Consider the following 16,014-nt stretch of genomic DNA (forward strand, 5'->3'; position numbering starts at 1 on the left):
TCTATTATTAGGAGTATTTTCATACTCAAAGAACTTCTCCATATCAGAGATCCAATCCAACACAACATTGGTATCTAGTTTTCCATCATAAGGAACAACTTCTACAGTAGGCTTTGAATTTTCCCTAGACAATATTTGCAAAAATCTTTCCTCATCTTGATCTTCTTTAGGTTCTGGATTATGGTTTGGTGTTGCTGCTTCATCATCACTTACATCATCAAGATGCGCTCCTCTCCTTTGAGCTGTCTCCACAACATCTAATCTGGCTACAATTTGTCTCAATTGATCCAATATAGCATTATCAACATTATTTCCTCTACCATGAACCATCTTTACAAATCAGGTTCCTGCAAGATCATAACCCTTTGCAAGTTATAGGTCAAATCTGCAGATCTTCCACCCTACAACCAAATACCAAATTAGGGTTCTACATGATCCAATCTCCATGAGGATGAATCTCAAGCTTTGATACAATTCAACATAGGAAAATGGTGAATAACTAGGGCGAAAGGCTCACCCAACTATCCAAACCACCCTGCAAGAGTTAACACAACAAAAGTAAACAAAAAGAACAACAACCAAAGGAGGAAGAAGAGTGAAATACTTTTATTGATTCATCAAAATATCTTCATACATGCCTAGCTGTAAGGCCTTCTAGGTTACGACCAATTACAAATACATTCACATTCAAAGATCCAACTGCAAATTCACACCTTCAGTTCTGCTCGCTAATCTTCTTCCCAAAAATTTACCAAACTCTAAGCCTCAAAACTCTATATATACTTTCCAAAATGGCTTACAAATTATTCTAGAACATTACATAAGAGGAAGGCCAACCCAACAATGGTTTGGATGCATCCCAAAAAAAGATCTTAACATAAATGTTGCGATCAAAATAAATCCCACAAGTTGGCTCACAAAAATCACGTCCAAATGCTGACACTCAGCATACACTAGGTAACTCAGCATATGAAGAATCACTTGGCATACACTGGGTAACTTGGGGAATGAAGAGTCACGTGGCATACACTAGGTAACTCAGCGAATGAAGAGTCACTAGGCATACACTGGGTAACTCGACAAATGAAGAGTCACTTGGCATACACTGGATAACTTGGCGAATGAAGAGTCTCTTGGCATATACTAGGTAACTCGGTGAATGAAGAGTCACTTGGCATACACTGGGTAACTTGACGAATGAAGAGTCACTCGACGAATGAAGAGTCACTTGGCGTACACTGGGTAACTCGGCGAATGAAGTCACTTGGTGTACAATGGGTAACTTGGTTAATGAAGAGTCACTTGGCATACATTGGGTAGCTCGGCGAATCAAGAGTCACTTGGCGTACAATAGGTAACTTGGCGAATGAAAAATCACTTGGCGTACATTGGGTAACTTGGCGAAGGAAGAGTCACTCGACATCCACATGCAAAATAAACAAAAATGAGCAGGATAACAAGGCAACCCAAGATGCTCCTACATCATATGTGTTGTTGCTTTGGCTTATGTCTATTACAAATTTCCCTTTCAACAATTTGCTTAAAATCACTTGTTACTCTATCTTTGTTATTTTCTTTTCAAACACTTGGTTAAAGTAGGAATTCATATAGTTGCATTGATAAATTGCATTCATCATAAAATGGAAAATATAAACATACATCTCTTTGTGGTTACATTTTAGCAATAGGTGTGCAAATTGGTTAGAACCAAAAAAGGCCTCCTTGTGAACATACACATTTATCTTCAATTGAGTTACACAATAGGTTGAAAAATAAGCATCTGAAATCTTGGAGTTGGCCATTGATTATCTTTTCAAGAGAGAGATTCGAAAGGATCTCTACCGTTCAACATCATGCAAAAGAACAACTCAACAGAAGTGGCACTAGAAGGAGGACCCACAACCATTTTTCCCAAAGACCTAAGTTGCTAGTTGAAAATTTTGTAGTTTTTGGAAGTTCAAAACTTTTCCAAGTCTATCACTATTAGAAGGTGTACACGTGGGCTATTTGGAGGTGTGCTTTTCAAAGGGTGAAATTTTTGCATAGGTGCACTAGGATCCATATTGTTCTTCCCCTTAGTCATTTTTGCAAGTCACGCAACAATAAATGGACATCTAGGCTCCATCCTCTCACATTGAAAATTCCATCATCATCATCATCCACTCTACATTCTACTTCACACATTCCCATTATTATGCACCATGATTTTCTTCAATGCCCAAAGTTCACCTTTGAACCTAACTAGTCCATTACGTGACTTGCCCAAAAATCCTCAAAAGTTTTGCCCATAGTTCATCTATGGAGAATCACGAACAATAGAAGATCATATTAAAATTTTCAAGGAAATCTATAATAGAAACTAGATTCAGCATATGGATGTGGTCTTTCACCTTTTCCCTTACACTTTGGGGGAAATGATATTCAATTAGTACCTCATTCTACCACCAACATCAATAAGTGATTGGAACTCTTTTGAGAGAAAGTTTGTGGCACAATTCAAGGTCTATATTGATCCATCTATCTTGCATCATCAATTCATCTCAATTAAGAGGGATCCCCACGAGACTATTTCATAGTTTAATCATCACTTCTATAGGATGTATCAAAGAATGGAGTTTTCTTGCAATGTACCACAAGAGGTTGTCATCTAGATCTATTTGGGAACAATCAATTCATTAACTTATATTTTTCTAAAAAGGCTCCCGCCTAGAGCCATTGATACCATTGAAAAGGTCTTCAAAGAAGTTGTTACATTCATAGAGTAGGTGGATACCCATGGTGGAGGAAAATTTGTGTTTTCATTCACTTTGAATAATATAGTAGCCATACCACCATTTCTAGCAGGAGCATCTACTATGCTCAACCAAATGTCCCTGTTGAGTCCAATACCTTTACTGCAACAATTTATTGCTGTTCCAATGACAACAATTACATATTCAGGGTACGAGCCCCAAAAGACTATATTCTTTGAGAAAAAGACTTGTCCACCTGCTAAACTCAAGAACAACATGGTTAGTGAGTGTAAGGCCATGAAGAAGACAATGTCAAGATTTTATCCAATGAACTCATTAGAATAAAGTTGAATTCCTCAAGAAACCAAGACAATCATCTAAGACAACTTGCTACCTAAAATAATTATTCTCAAAATCAGAGCATAAATTTTGGCCCCTACGGTAACATCAACAATGAGAATAATGGTATTATAGGTATGAGTGCAAGTGAAAATGGATATGGGTACAATGATGTTTTGGATCATACTCCCCAAAGCATGGAGGAACAAAATTTGCAGTTTAGTGTAATGGTGTTTGAATCGTATGATAAATCTCCAAGAGGACAAAATGACGAAGATGATAGAGGAGTTTGTGATCTCATTCAATGAAGAGAGAGAACATCAACACTCTGGGATACATGTTTATTGCAGTAATAATATGAACACACAAAGTTTGAAAAGTAGAGAAGAGTCTCTAATGGATGATGTCTCTATGTGGATACATCCCACTCCTCTAGACATGCACGTCAGTAACACTCCAATGCATTATGAGGCTCCAACCAACATTACCATGATAGTTCAGAAGGATTTACCTAAAAAGGATAGGGTTTTGAAAGGTTTTATGGATAACATAACAAGAAATTTGAAGTATCTTGGAGAAGGTTAGAATCCAAACATCCTTTTACTTCCTAACTTTTGTTGCCTCCATAAAAGGATTGATTCAGAGTTGGAATGTGCTAGTTGCCAAGATGCAGTATCTAATGTGTTGGTGCAGAAAGATCTGCCTATTGAAATTGTTGGAAGTAATGGAATTTTTTCAAGTTTTGATGTTGTAATAAGTGTGCATATCTTAAGAAATTTTGAGGACGTACAAAATTTTGAAGTTCCAAAACTCCATGGAGTTGCAAAAATTCTCAAAGTTGCAAAAATGGATGGAAATGTAGAAGATCCCAAGGTTGGTAAGATTTTTGAATTATGAACTCATCAAGAAGAAGTTACTAATGCTTCCTATTGTGATATTGATCCTCCATTGGATAATGATGAGATACCTCCCTCAAAAAAAGATGTCATTAGACAAGATGGATAGAATGCTTAATTTGGTCTCAAGCTTGACTAATGGAATGTCTATTTATGGGTATTCTACATATATATCAAACTATGCAATAAATAATTCATGTAGAGTTCATCCCTTTGGGTTCCATTCAGAAGTAAGTTGTCTTGATTTCTTGTTAGCTTAGGAGTTTGCAATGGAGGGTAAGTATGATATTGAACATGCTTCTTTGGGATATGAAGGAGATAACACCTTGATTAATGATATTAATGAACCCTATAATTCAAAGGGAAGGCTAATGATTGAGTTTTCTAGTCCCAATCAGTCTAAAGGTGACAATTCATTGTTTAAGGCTAATGATGGTGATAATAAGGATCATAAAATTAATGTTCTATCTTTTGATTCTTGTTCTAATAGCTATATTACATCATCAACACTAGTGCTTCCATGTGCGTGTGGAGTTGTGTACCATGAGATAAGAACACTTGAAGGAAAAATTACAATGTGTGAGTGTACCCCTATGGTGGAGACTCGCTAGATCAGGTGATATCTTTTCATCATCCCTCTCAGTTTGATGATTTTCAATTTGAATATGATGCTAAAGGTAAGAGAACTTGTTTGTGGATTAATCATGGCATGGAGTGTTACCACAACTTCTGATTTTGTGTGATTTTAATCCCAAATTTGAGCCAAGATTTGCCCAAATTTTATTTTTTTAAGTACAAAGATAAGTCAATATTTTTTAGAACTATATGGGTTGAGCTATTACTATTGCACATAATGAGAAATCTACTAACAACCACCCACATTCTTATTATTCAAGGTTTTCTGTATACAAGTTTTTGTTTTTGTTTTTTTTATTCTTTTTAGTTAGGTGTTAGTTTTCTTTGTGTCGGGTCTATTTTGTTTGGGTTTTTTGCATCTTTTTCTTTTTTTAGTCTTTGAGTTAGGGAGTCACTGTATTTTTTTAGGGTTGTTCCAAACATGTGGTCCACCCCAACAGGTCTCAATTTTTGGAAGAGGTATTTCTTTGTCAAAGCATTTAGATAGCTTTTTTTTCTTGTACGAACTAAATGCATCTGTTGCTTACAGGTAAAGAGGACTTCTAGCCTTACAATTGGATTCTAGATTGATCACTCTCAATAGTTTACAAATTTGAAGGATTGGTCATTTAGGTTACTTTCAACCCAAGAGGAAAGTGGCTAAGGGATAGTCCAAAACTTTATGGTTTGAATAGAGGATTTCCCATGGGGCTTATATAAATTACTTGTTAGCATGTGAGTTTCCCAAAGTTCATTAGAAGAGGAATGCATGAGTCATCATATTGGAAAAGGTCCATAAGAAAGGAACACCAACACCTTGACCACATAGTTTGATCATTGTCAAAAGAATATATATTTAAAAAATAAATAAATGGTGTCATCAAATAGGACTCCAAAACTTGGTTGAACCAAAATAAGGTGATCAACGGGAGCTAGCACAATATGATCATTGGCTAACTTCAAACAAAAAAAAATTTCAAGGAAGAATCAAGTGGAAACACACAAGCTCCATGAAGTTAACTATTGGATCACCAGAAATACAAAAGACAAGTAATTGATGACTTATTATGAGCCCTCTAAATGGTTTCTCACATCTGGGCATATAGTGATTGGAAATTTGTTGATGGGGATTTCTGAAACTCTCACCGGTTAGAAAAAGAATGTTTCTATGTTTTTGCACACTCATGGTGGTTGGCACTTAGGAGAGTCAAGGGAATTCAAAAACTAAACATACACTGAGCATGAAAATTGAAAAGTTTTGAGTTTCTGGTTTGAAGTTCTTAAAAGCCATTAGTGACATCTGGAATCAAGTTGCAAATTTGATACGAGTTCAAAAATTTCTTGTTAATAAAGAAATGTCTTTGTCATTTATTCCTTTTTTTGGGGCTATTTTTTGTGGTTCCACAACACACATCCCATTTTTGACTTCAGAAATGGGGACCCCCTTTTTTTTGAATCACAGAAGCTCGTTAAAGAGAGTAGTGTATCTTCCAAGGTATGTCAGGTGTGGAATTTTTTTAGTTTGGGTTTAGGAGTTGGTCACTTACATCCTTTTTAACCCCTAACACTAGTATATTGTTATTTATCTTTTGTGTAGGTCATCATGACATCATCATCATTCATAGAACACAAAACTACCATGGTATTGCATGTGCATTTAAAAAAAAAGGCACCTTTGGATTTCAGATAGAAGAAGTAGAAGGAGTTCAAGTTTATGATAATGTTGGACTATAAAGAGGACATAAAAAATCAAAAAGATCAAGAATAAGTACACTAGAGTGCTCCCAGACCCCATCTGTGAAAAACCCAAAAACCATTTTCAAAACTGAGAACTTTGATTTTTGGGTGAATTGAGCACCTTGCGCACTTCCCTTTGAAAAGATCTGACCATGTACAAAGGAACTAAAAGAATGTACAAACACAAAGGGTTCACTAGATTTTCTTATTCTAATTTAAATGCAATAGAATTGGTGTCCTATGGCTTATGCACGCTAATTAGTATATCAGACACAGTTAAGGACAATTGGGACAAAGAATTCAATTACTTGAAGAGGAACTTTGAAGGATGCACAACACTCATCAACATGCAAGCTTGATGGAAAAGTGAATGTGAAAAATTTGAAATTTTGACTCACCTTTGTCATTGATGTCAAAGGGGGAGTGTATGCATGAAATTTGTATGTATGTATAAGGAGATATCATGTAGAGCATAGACTAAGGGGGAGTATAGTGTAAAAGATGGAATGTAAATATAAATGATCCACATTTTGAAATTTTGTATGGCCATGTGAAGAAATTCACAAGTTTTACAATTTTGATGAATTTTAAAGACTTAGCCAATTTTCCCATATGTCGTTGTCAATGCCAAAGGGGGATATTGTTGGGAACTTGGCTAGGAGTATATTAAATAATGTTGTTTGGTTATCATTTATGGAAACATATACCTACTATGAAGAGGGAAAAATACAAGATTAAGTTTTGGATGATTGGACTTAGAAAATTGTTTAAGTATAATGCAATAAATTAGTGAACAATGATGCATTTTGGTTTAGCATGGTTTACTAAAAGTATATGAGGTTATGCACAATTGAGGGAAGCAAGGTTATAATATAACAAGCATGTGTCAAAGAGTGCTAAAGAATATTTGATGTACAAACAAAGTTATGATAAAGTTTTATAGGTACAAGTTATACAGGCAGAACAAAGAAGATAAAAGAGTGAAGACATTTTGGTTAAGGGATTGTTTTGGTTTACCAAAACAACTTAACAAGGTAAGGACGAAATCCTAGATGTTAATCCTCACTTAGCAAAAAGTAAGTTTGAATTTTGGGACACATGTGAAGACTTGAAGGTTGACATGATAGAACAATTTGGTATAAAAGGGAACAATTTTATATGCGAAGTTGTGTTTTCTTTATACATTGAAATATAATTTCTATATGATGTGAACTTTGTGTTTGAGTAGAGAAAAGGCAGTATATGCGAAGTTTTGTAAAGAGAACCATCCAAGACAAATAAGATATTGAAGATATCAACATTGTCTAAAGATTTTTGTATCTATATCTTTTGTGTACTGAATATATCATTGTATATGCATGCTTGAGTAGTGGGCTCATCTTGCTACTTTTGTAATTGTAATACCAACTCTTAACAGGGTTAAGGCTTCTAATAAGGCCTAGTCCTCTAATAAGGACATATACACTATACAAATGTAATAGACTCCTAACAGGGTCAATATCTTTCACAAGATACTTTTGATTAGTAGATCATTTTGAGGGTACCATCCCCATTAGGGTTTTCCTTTGGCTAGGGTTTCCCTAGTTAACAAATAATGGTGTTATGAGTTGCATTGTGTTATTTCTATGTTTACTTTTTAGTTTGATTACATATGCATGTTTAAATATATCCATAGTTGGGCAAAAGTTTGTGAAATAATGATCCAACCCCCCTCTTAGTATTTCTATGAGGCCTCAACCCAACCCGTGATAGCATAGACATTTTTACTAAGCATTTTGATATTTAGGACTTTGATCTTTTGATAGTTATTCAAGACTTAGATGGATAGTGGATTGTTTTATCTATTGATTTTGACATTATAGTAGTGTTTTGCATTTATGATATATACTAAGAACCTGATGCTATGTATGGGATGATCGAACACATATGGATGCAACTTTAGACAATATAGAAATTAGATTTTTGATGTGATGTGAAATGTTAATTTGATTAAGATGATTCATGATTTAATATGATATGCATATAGACGTTAATTTGATTATGATGGTTTATGATATGTAGATATGATATTCTAACATCTTGAATGATTTATTTGAAATAATTAAGAAAGGAAATTTAATTTGAATTATGTTAATATGGATTTCATAAAATTTGAAATTATATGCATTTATGATATATAGTTTATATGACCTCCTTGGACTACTAATGCTCAGGTTTAATGTGCAGGAAGTGGAACCATGGAAATTCTTGGGGGAAACAAATTCCAAACCTATGTGAACATAATTTAACCAAGGTGAATCTTTGGAAGATTCAAAAGCCTCGTTGTGATGTATTTTATTTCGTAAATGTAAGTTTGCTTGTATGTGGAAATGATTAATCATAAAGATGCATTAGGGACATGTCCTGGTGATGTGGAATGTGCTTCTAGGTGTCACTTGACACTTGTGGATTTTGTATGCATTGACATGTCATTTAGGGTTTTGATCATGGTGGAAATTTACCCTAAAATTAAGTACCTTGTTAATGAGTAAGTAAATCCTCTTGACAAGGGGTAGGATGGGTCACAATCAAAGGAAATTCGAATTTGGACTTGGCTAGGGTTTAGAGAGGTCATTAGGTGGTCCCAAAGTGTCTTTTAGGTGAAAATAAGTTACCCATATGATAGTATATCATGTTAGAGACCTAATCTTGACCATGTGAATGCTTAGGCAGTCTAGGGGGCCCCTTTACCCATGCATTCTTCCATAAATTCGAAATTGGAGTTGTCATATGTGTTTTCTCCCATGTTTCCACTAAGTCAAATATATAAAATTTAGAGGGAGACAAGTTTGTAAGAGGAAGTGGCTTAGTGTTTTTGCTAAAATAGTTAGTGAGAAGGCCTTATTAGAGAGCCTTGGACAAACTAGTGGGGTGTTCACCCACTCTCTAAGTTTAGAGACAATTAGGTTTTGGAGGGAGGTTAAGGGAGATCTAAAACAACTATCATTGCCTTTAGCTTGGACCAAGGTTGGTGTTCCAAACCATGTTCATTTTCTTTCTTTTTGTATTGCAAATTAAATCTACAAGCATGGGTATTTGTCAAGGGAGCATACATTGTATTGTGAATCTTTGCATTGTGGATTTTGGTATTGTGTTGTGGCAATGTGAATGCGTATTGTGTTCATGAATTTTTCTTGGCTTTCTTTCTTGATTTTCTTGTTTTGATTTGAATGTTGAATGTGATCATGGGTGTGAAGGCTTCACTCACCCTTTGGAGGGAAGATAAGTCTTGGGTGAAGGGGTTAGTTGGGCTCAAAAATGTAGTAAAGAGCCTCTTCTCTTGAAGAGAAGGGGGAAATATTTCATAGAGTATGGGCTCCATTGAAGCCATTGTCTTGATATTGTGATCGGGGGGTGATAAGTGGAAATATGAATTTGGGGGTGATGAGTAGAAAATGTAGGGAGAAGCATGGATGATGCAAGCTTGTAGAGAAATGGTGAAATTTAATGTGTGTGAATTTTATTGACATGGGAAATCTCCTCCTTGAAGAGCCCACCTTCACCCAATGTTTTAGGATTCCAATGGCGAATCAATGTGCAAGCCATGGAAGGGATTGTTTGGTGTTATGTGGTGTGTTTCATGCATTAGCAAGTGATGTATGTGTGTATCCCATTTGGACCTTGTTTCCCCTGCTCAGTGGGTGGCTTCATAGAAGCCTAGGATGGGAGGTGAGCCTCCATGGTTCTTGTGTAAATGTTTTGTAGGTTTTGTGCTTTTGGGGCCATGAAATAAATCAAAGATTTCTCTATTGCATTGCTAGAGTAGAAAGATGTGCCAATTATGCAAAATATTGGAAGGAGTATTCTCCCTTCAAGCCATCATGTTTTGAGCTATAATAGCAAGATCTCCATTGTTGTTTTGTGAAATGTGTTGTAAAAGTGGGGGGGGGGGGGAGGGGTGGGGCATGTTCATTTAAATATATAATATTGTGAATATGGTCTTGTGGAAAGATTGAAGGACTTGAGATACATTCTTATGTATTTGTATTGTAGTTTCAGTAGTAGGCAACTAGATGTATTGAAATGGAAAGAATTTATGTATCATGATAATCTAGGGTGGAATGTAAAAGAATATCTCTTCAAGGATTGTCTATTTCTTTGATACTCAAGAAATGAACCATGCATTGTTGGTAGCATGCTCTTTGGAAACTATGAAACAATATAAGAGATGTATTTAAAACAGGTTGTTCATAGTTTTTCATTAGAGGAATAAGAAATGTCAATTAAAGTTTTATCATTGAAAGAATAGATAAATCAATTAAGTTTCATGCTTGACTCTCTTCTAGATACATTCCATGAGTTAAATTTTATGTCTCTAAGTGATTTTAAAAGGATTGTTAGTAGATATTTACATTGTAATGTTGTAGAAGAAAAGAAAAATAATAAAATAGTAATGCCACAACTGTTATCATGACAACATCCTTAACATCATAGTTGATTAAAAGGAAGAAGCAAATAGATGAGCCTCCACAAGAAAACAAGCCTGTACATAAACATTCATCTCTCTGAAAAATGTATGGGGGAGGAAAATAATCCCTTCCCCCAAAAAAATTACAGAGCAATAAAATATTTCAAAAAAAAAAAAGACATACCTTGGAAACACAAAACATAAAATAATAAGAACTAAGACATTGGAGATGAGACCAAACCTATAATAAAATGTTAGCTCATAAACTTGAAAATAAGGACTCATATAAGTTCCGTGACCCTTGTATCACATCCTCATAGTATTTCATGGTAAATGCCCTATTAATATCACATAAGAAATTTATTTACCAATAGTGTTACCCATGAAATGGGACAATCCATCAATGCAACAAGGATGCGAAGCGTCGCAGTTCCTGCCGTTGGTTTTTGAAGGGTATTTGATTGTAGATGGTTCAGATGCATTAATTCCATAATTGAATTTAGGAGAAATTAGTTTTTCATTATGTAAGGTGTAATTTGCAAAGTACAAAAATGAGAGTTAATTCTTGATAGAGAATTAGTTGAAGAATGATTTTGCAAGTGTGGATTTTTAAATTTTTTTTGATACAGTATTGATTACAGTTGAAGAGGCTATCTTTTGCATTACATCAGTCATCATAAAACAAGGGGGATTTATATCTAATGTGCTAGTTGCTGTTTATGTCATCTTGTAGCTATGATGTTGTTGTAAGAGTCTTCTTTGGAGCCTTGCAAGAGAGGGAAAAAGAGATTACTGTGAACTTTGATTTGTATTGACCGTATAGTCATTTGTGAAATGTAAAAATGAAGAATGTTTGAATGAAATTTATACCTGTTGAGTTTTAGGAGTATTTAGATCCATGTTTCAGTATTTTTTTTTTTTGAAAGTGTTATATGTCACTATCTTCTTCCAGCAATGATGTTGTGGTAAGAGTCTTTGTTGGAGGCCTGCAAAAAAAGGAGAAAGAGTTAGTGTCAAGTTTGATTGGTAGGGAGTGTATAGTGTTTTTTGAGTTATAAAAAGAAAGTATGTTTGAAAGAAATTTATACCTATTGAGAGTCGTTTGTGCTTTTGGCAGTGTTTGTGAAGCTATTTTGCTTCTCCTCAGAGTGGGTGGGACTTTTTTTGCCTTCTGAATTATGGGTGTATGATTGGAGAAATAGATCCACTAAAAAAGTGTATGTGTTGATGTGCAATGTTATTGTGTAAATTTGAGCATATAAAAACATATTTTAGGGTGTGCAATAGTAGATTGAATTTTTGAAATGTAGAGCATACTTAGGCATGAGTATTTTTGTTTTTGCATCATGTAAATGTTGTACATAGAAATGCATGAATTTATTTGATGCAGTTGAGAAAGTAATTTTGTTAAAGTAGAGGAAGATTGTTTCGTACATATAAAACTAGCAAGAGCTTTTGGAATCTATTAAGAATATATGTGTTGGAAGCTTTGTTGTTTACATCAAAATTATCATAATGCATAATGAATGTGAATGCTTATATAATCCTATTTTAAGCATGGGAAAAAGTAGATTGCATGATCCAGATGCAGAACATTGTAAACAATGCATATTTTTGTTTTAGCATTATGTAGATATGGAACATAGAAATACATAGATATAGTATAATTAACATTAACAGTAAGTGTAGCTCGATTTGCCTTTTCAAAAATGAGTTCAAAAAATAGTAGTTGTTTATGCAACATTGTAATGCAAGAGTAATTTGTTTCGAGTATTTTTGAATTAATGGAGCTTGGAGAAACTATTTTTGACATGGTCAAAACTAGGAAAATGTGAGAGCTCATGTTTTTGTTTTCGTCAGCTGAATTTCACATAGAGCTCGTAGCCATAGAGAAGGATATGTTAAAATGGACTGCAATATGCATTTGTCACAGTTAACATTCCAATAACCTATAGCAAATATGTCAATGACACTATATTATTGAAGTAAAGTAATTCCTTTGAAAATGCTTCCTCATTTTCGTGAATTTAGATTGTCAGTTGAGATGGGGTTTGAATCGTGTTACTTTGTGCTGTTAGAAGTAGAGCAGTGCGATCATGTTTTTCAAAATCTATATGGATGTGAAAAGAAATGTAGTGTTTATTTGAAATACCTTTACTAATTTGTTCTTGCTTTGGGTCTTGTTTAGTCGCTGGTTGGTTTGGTGGATTCATTGCTGCTGGATAAATCTCAGTAAGTTTCTATGTCAATATGTTTTGTTATCAGTGTTGTCATTGGTATCATGAAGGTGCACAAAAATTGCAAGATGGTCAGACCAGTATGCATGTGTTTTGTAAATGGAACATATTGTATGAGGTGTGTTTATCCAGAGATGGTCTATTAATGATTTGTCTGCAGAATGGTTTTGTTCCATCATGTAATGCATGTTGTGTTCTAACATATAATTTTTGATGAATTTTTGTGTGTTATTGTTGTTGGACATGTCAATATTAAAATCCCCTAGAGTAAGATGAGTATTTGTTCTTTCGATATCTATCTGTATTTTAGTAATAATGGTTAAGATCTCTTGTGTTGAAGTTTTTGGTTTTGAATATATGTTTGAGATAGTAATGTTGTTGAAACCTTGTTGTACTATTATTGTTATGGCTTCTGTATTTTTTGTCTTATGTTGCAATGTTGTGGTGATTGATAAGTGTTTTTTTAGCTAATGTCATTATACCATGTATATGGTACATTGCATAGGTGTTATACTGGTGAAGGGGAATCTTGCTTTTTGGATAGGGTATAAGTTGGGTTTCTTGAAAGCACAAGATATTTGTTGCCATTAAGTCATGGTCATTGATGATGTCATTTGTGTGTGATTTGAAACTCTGAGTGTTTAAAGTACACAATAGTAAGTGTCTTCTAGATATGAGGCAGTTAGTTTGGTTTTCAAATTGCCATTGTGCTTGTGTTTCAAGACGAGACATTTCAGCACATATTTTTGGTTTCACTTTGAAGTGTTTTGGTTGCAAAGGCTTCAATAGATACAATGATTCAATTGTTCTTGTTCAAGATAGTGTTGTGTATGTTAGACTATGTTTTGTAATTCCTGAAGGATCAAATGCCAATCCTTGCATTGTGAGGCCTTGAGAGTGATGTATTGTTCATGCACATGATACTTGTATCGGGAATTGTTTCCTAATTGTTGTGTTTCCAGTTGAGAAAATTTTGGGGTAAGGCCTACTTATTCGTAGTATGGGAACCCATTTTTTGTCTGTAATTTCATCGTAGTATTGGGCTAGTCTATTCTTCTATTGGATGCCAATTTTTGGATCATGAAATTCTATCCAAACTATATCAACATTTGGTTCTTTTATGTATGCTCTAAATATTCCATCTGATGCATTGACAAGTCCATCTTGTGTATTATAGTTGCCTGTAATAATTTCTACAAGGATGTTAGGTTTGAGGATTATTTGACTAGGTAGCATTGCTATTGTGTTGTATAATTGCAGTCCAAGAGTGCCTTTTTCTTTTTCATCAATTGCGTCTAATATTATAACTTCACCATCAAGTTTGCACAACATATTTTTGTTATGTGTATCAACATCCTTTTTGGTGTGAAATAGATAAGGGAATGTTGGTTCCATTGGTGGTGGTCATAGGCAGTTGTAATTGAGATATTGTAAGTCAGCATTTGTTTGCTGACCTATTCTTATTCTATTCAATATTGAGATGAATTTCTGATCAGTTTGGTGCATTATTGTGTTTAGTGAATAGAATTTGACATTTTCTTTCCAAAAATTATAAGGCATTAGTTCTGTTGCATTTGGTTTGTTCTCGAACACAACACTTTCAAGAACAGGCAGTGCTTGATATAAATCACCATAGAAGATTGTATCTAGATTGCCAAAGTATGCAGTTGGTGTTTGCATTATGTCTCGTAATCATTTATCTATGTAGCGCAAGAATGTTGAACCAACTAGTGATATTTCATCTATAAGGAGTACATGTAGTTGACTATAGGTCTTTGACATTGTGTCTAGTGTGTCTGTATTTAATGGTATGAATTCTGTTTTATTAAAAGGTATATGAAATGCAGAGTGTAGTGTAATTCCACTTATGTTGTATGCAACTTTATCGGTAAATTTTGTTATTAGCCCTTTTGGTTTATCTAGATCATTGTCTAGGTGATCACTGTAGACACACAAGAGAGCTTGGTAAATGGCTATAGCAGTAAATGTCTTTCCAGTACCTGCTCCACCAGTTAGGAACAAATGTAGTGGAGTTGTGTGTTCCTTTAATTTTTTCATTGTGATGTCTTTAACGATGGCTTGTTGTTCTTTATTTAAGAGTTGTCTCAATTTATAATAGTCATTGTTGTTCATCAATTGTGGAGCTTGCATTGTTTGAAACTTTTTTGGAGCTACATTATCGAGATTCCTATGGAAAGTATTTGGGATATCTGATTGTATGTCATATTCCTCATGTTCAATTTTTTTTTTTGGGACATGTGTTTCACTATTTTCACTGTCATTGTCAAGGTCGTCTGTAGCCTTGTCAATGTCCCCCCATATAGAATTTGTGTTGTAAGTAAAGTTTACACGATTGTTGCGAATTATATGTTCATTATGTAAATATGTTTCATGCTAGGATTGGAAGTTTTGTTTTAATGTGTCTTCGTGTATTTTGAATGGTACATATAGTAATAGTTGTTCTCTACAATGATTCTCTAAGTTCGTATGTTTGCTGAAATTAATAAAGCGGATTACACGTGGTTTGGATTTTGGATCTAGAGAGAAACCATTTTTGTTGTATTTTGAAGCGAATTCAGCAAGGCATATGTTGGTTATGTTTTTTAGGCGTTTTAAGTAGTATTGTATGAGTGATTTTCACATTACATTTTCAGAATCATCTTCCTCTTCGTTTAATTGTTTAACAGGTTTCAATATAAAAGTGCATTCGCTATCTATTCTTGTGTCAATAAAGATACATTTTCTTGAGCTCTGATTCAGTGGGAGCGACAGAACAAGGTGAGCGGCCTGTTGAGATGACATTTGTTGTAAGTTTGATAGAGTGTTGCCGAGTTTGCTGATCATTTTCAATGCATCTATATTTTCGTGTTTGTGGTCTTTTCAGATTTTTTTAAATGCATTTGTCATTGACTTGTCAACCTTAGCCATATATGAGCTACAATACATTGCTGCTGCGTACGCATTGAGCACAAATTGTGCATCTGTATTCACTTTCCATAATTCGGGTATTT

Source organism: Cupressus sempervirens, chromosome 10 (genome assembly GCF_028749045.1).
Source record: "Cupressus sempervirens isolate cs-2001-9-10 chromosome 10, ASM2874904v1, whole genome shotgun sequence".
Lineage (NCBI taxonomy): Eukaryota > Viridiplantae > Streptophyta > Pinopsida > Cupressales > Cupressaceae > Cupressus > Cupressus sempervirens.